The 3,149-nt window shown below is 45.3% G+C and overlaps 1 protein-coding gene across 1 annotated transcript in view; it reads left to right on the top strand.

Moving 5' to 3' along the window:
* The window catches only part of TRIP12 (thyroid hormone receptor interactor 12), a 196,259-nt gene that overhangs the window by 304 nt on the left and 192,806 nt on the right, over nucleotides 1-3,149 (top strand). The gene's annotated exons all lie outside the window — the stretch shown is intronic.

The raw sequence follows: 3,149 nt of genomic DNA, 5'->3' as shown, positions 1-3,149 counted from the left end.
GGGGTTGGGGGGCGGGGGGAGGAGCTGGAACAGAAAGTCCCAGGAAGCCCAGTTGTGTCATCGCCGCGATTCGGCCCCCGCTGGGCCTGCTCCCGGCGGCGGCGGCGGCGAGGCTACGGAAGGACCGAGCCAGGGGTTGACGGGCGAGGCGCTCGAGGGAGACCGCGGCCGGAGGGACCGGGGCCGGGCAGGAGCGGGGGGGGTCGCTGGGTCCCCCCTCCGGCCCTCCGCCATGAGGAGGGCCCTTAACGGAACCGGGGTAAGGCGTGCGGGTGTTGGGGAGCCCGGCGGGGGCGTGGGGGGCCGGAAGTGGGCTTTGGAGCTTGGAGGGCGTCTAGGAAGAGAGAAAGTGGGGGGCCGGAAGTACAGGTGGGGGGTGTGGAGACGGCAAGGGTTCCCCGGAAATGGGACGGGGGGCCCGGAAACCGGGAAAGGGGAGGCTCCGGGGCCGGGGACGGCCCGGAAATGGAAACTAGGGAGCACCTCGAGTGACAACAGTTGTGGGAAGCGAGGGTCAGAGGAGGGAGAGGCCGGAGTGACTTTAGACCGCAGTAAGGGGTTTCCTGTCCAGGGGGACGGTTGAGGGCGGGCGAGCCCGGAGACGGGGTCTGCGCGGGGCAGTTTTTTTTACCCGTGGGAAGTTGAGGCTCCCGACGAGAGGGGCATGCAGGGGGGCATGAAAGAGGCCGAGAAACTAGGCTGAGAGGAACCGACCATCCTTTTAAATACATCAGAATGGAAAGTGGTGGTGGTGGTGGTGGTGGGGTTAACCAGGACTCGGGGGAGGGAGGTGGGCCAATTGTCACCCCAATCGTATTAGTATTCACAGCGAGTCAGGCGATTAATTTATTTATATGTGGATTACATAAAACCTATTATAACGTTTGCCCATCAGTTCAACCCGTCTCCTTCCTTCTTCATAATGAGTGGGGTTCTAGTACAGAAGTAAGTTAGAGGGGAGTTCAAATAACGAAGGCTGTAAAATCTCAAATCCTGTCCTCTGTGTCTCTCCCTTCCTCAGAAAAAGAGAATTCCTTAATTTACTAGAGGGAAAAATTGATAAAAATTTAAAAACACATGCGAATCGGGGGGAAAATAACTTAACTCATTTGAACTACTGACTGGGGACGAGAGAGAATTGGTTACCCTGTGTGGTGAGGAGAGAATGGAAGGGGCTGCTTCCAAGCCCTTAAGACAAATTTGTTTTTGATAATGTCGTTTCTCTTTGGGAGAGATTTAGCCTAAGCGTCGTGTCTGGTGGTGGGTATAGTTTAATTGCTTCGTTAGTTAATTGGGGGAGGGAATGTGTCTGTGTAAACGTTTGTGTGTAGGGGGGTACGGTTAATAGCGCGCAGTGAGTCTGTTCTGAGTGGTCGTCTAACTGCTCTCCTGCTGTCTTCCTTTTCTGGTCGCGTTCCCCGATCTTGCCTGGGCTGCCAAATCACCCGATCTCCAGGCTTTACTCCGTTTTGTAGGCCCTTTAGTGGTGTGTTTAACTTTCTATTCCTCTCGAGAGTCTCATTAGATATTTTTGGCATTTCGTTTTTTAAAGACCTGGCAAGTTGAGGCTCAGAAGCTCTTCTATAAAAACAAAACAAAAAATACGGGGTAGAAAGTTGAAAGAGCTATTGAGTGGGGTAAAAAACCGACGCTCAGAACAAAGGTCCTAGTTGTGTTAGAAAAAAAGGCAAGAGGCCTGTATATGAGGCCTGTGTGTGTCGCATTTACACCCCTGGGGGAGGGAAGCAGAGTTGAGGAGAGGAATTTTCAGAGTTTTAGAGACAATAAATTTTAGAGGGTTTTATTGAGGCATATTTTTGTATTTACAGCATGCAAAGAGATCAATATTAAATGTAAGTTCTAAAGTAAACACAATTTCTAATCTTTCCTTCAGCCCCAGAAATACTGAACTGGAGGGGCCTTCTATCGTGAGATTGGGGGTAGTTCTTATTTATTTTAAGCTTAAGAGAGCACATTAAATGGTTGGAGTTCGTGGGCTTTGTACATGTCTGTCTTTCTATGAATGTGGCAATATCCATAAGAATTGGAGAACTGTAATTAAGATTATCGTTTCCATTCGTTCCCTGTTTTTCAGGAGTGTGAATGGTTTTTAAGTCTGCTCAGCTGACATTTACTACTTAATTTGTGTCTATGAACAGGCTTTTGTTTTAGTTTTTTCATTTACTTTCTAAAAGTGGGAGGACAATTTTGGCATTTAGAATTCCAGAAGGTGCTAAACTAAAATAGTTTAGTATTTTAAAAATGAACGGGATATTAGGTATGCTATGGTAAAATCAGTACTTTCACCTGGTGAAGTTAATTTGGAGTAATATATGTTTACTTTTCCATTCTGACTTTTAAGATTACTGTATTTATGTAATCTAGATAAGGTTTTATGATCCTATTTTAAGGTTGTCATCTCAGCAAAGAAGACTCATTGCTGGCTAGGAAATTAACACACAGCTAGTTAGTATGTGTGTGACCTTGAGCTAGTCACTTAACCTACCTGGTCTTCATTTTATCTGTAAAATGGGGATGCATAATCTTTATCTTATCTCCCTGGTTGCTTGTGAGACCCAGTGAATATAATGGCTGTGAAAAACAACAAAATGCTAAATAAGTGTAAGTTGATATTGTTTTAGAACATTACATTAGCTATTTTGAGGTCATTAAAAAAAAGATACAGCTTCTTACCAGTGGTGGTGGTCCTGGGGGAGGGGAAATTGATGTAAAGTAGGTTGAAGATGTGAAGTTGTATATGACTTAATAATCTGAAATTGCTGCTTAATTGGTAGTGGAATTTGAGTGTAATTTTTATCCATTAAATTAACTTTTTTGGCATCAGCATGCCAGATACTTTTCACCATACATCCTCCTGTATCAACTTTTTGATCCGTTTTATAGACACTTCAAATGTCTCTTTAATTATTGACGAAATTTGTACCTATTCTTGTTTGTGGCTCTCATGAAATTGACTTTTTAATGTTAGAGAGTACAATTAAGGAAAAATGCTTCCAAATCTTGGCCTCTGTTTTCTTTACAGAATCTAGGGAACTTTTTTTTTCTTAAGTGGATGGGTAGGGATCTTTTTGAGCAAAAGTGATACCAGTTGCCCCCCCCCCTCCTTTTTTTTTTCTTTTGGAGACAGA

This window comes from Propithecus coquereli, unplaced genomic scaffold (assembly GCF_000956105.1).
Source record: "Propithecus coquereli isolate 6110/MARCELLA unplaced genomic scaffold, Pcoq_1.0 Scaffold18, whole genome shotgun sequence".
Classification (NCBI taxonomy): domain Eukaryota; kingdom Metazoa; phylum Chordata; class Mammalia; order Primates; family Indriidae; genus Propithecus; species Propithecus coquereli.
The sequence above is the reverse complement of the archived record's forward strand: the minus strand, read 5'-3'. Positions and strand labels throughout refer to the sequence as shown.